Source organism: Cynara cardunculus (assembly GCF_001531365.2).
Source record: "Cynara cardunculus var. scolymus isolate 2C chromosome LG 10, CcrdV1, whole genome shotgun sequence".
Lineage (NCBI taxonomy): Eukaryota > Viridiplantae > Streptophyta > Magnoliopsida > Asterales > Asteraceae > Cynara > Cynara cardunculus.
This window is the reverse complement of record NC_037537.1, coordinates 22,022,175-22,022,911: the sequence shown is the minus strand read 5'-3', so window position 1 is coordinate 22,022,911 and position 737 is coordinate 22,022,175.

The window sequence follows — 737 nt, the reverse complement described above, 5'->3', positions numbered from 1 at the left end:
ATATATATATATATATATATGTATATATATAATAATAAAATATAATATATTATTATTTGACATTGACATATGATGGACTTACATCAATTATATTTCCCGAGGCATTCAACACCCCCTATTTTGGAGTGCCATTAGCACTCCCTTTTTTTTTGGGGGTTGATATCCCCACCCCTACATCACTTTTCACCCCCTCTTCCTCACACCAACCCTCACTCTTACCCTCACAACTTTCCCTCACTCTCACCCTCACATATTCACCCCCTACACAATCTCACCCCCCTCACATGCACCCATAGGAGGGGGTGGGGTTAGAAAAACCCTTTTTTTTTAGAATATAGTATTATATTAGTAGTAAATAAAAGAGACAAATTTTTTAATATATAATAGGACCAAAAAGAATTTCGTATTATATTAAGGATCCAATCATGCATTAATTAATTACATTGGAAAAAAAATATGTAAAAACTAAATAATATGATAAATAATATTAATTTAAAAATAATTTATTGATTGATTTTGCGTCTATGAGTTAACAGTATTCCTTGAATTCAATGTTACTTTCAGTGATAAAAACAACCTATTAAATATTATTTTTCATATTTATCGATGAACCTTTATTTTATATCGTCCAAGACCCATAACTATATAGAATTGTAAATATTGTAGGAATATAGTAAATGTTAATACCATTTAGTAAAAAAAGTCAACATTAAGATGAATCTGTAGATTTTCAAAAC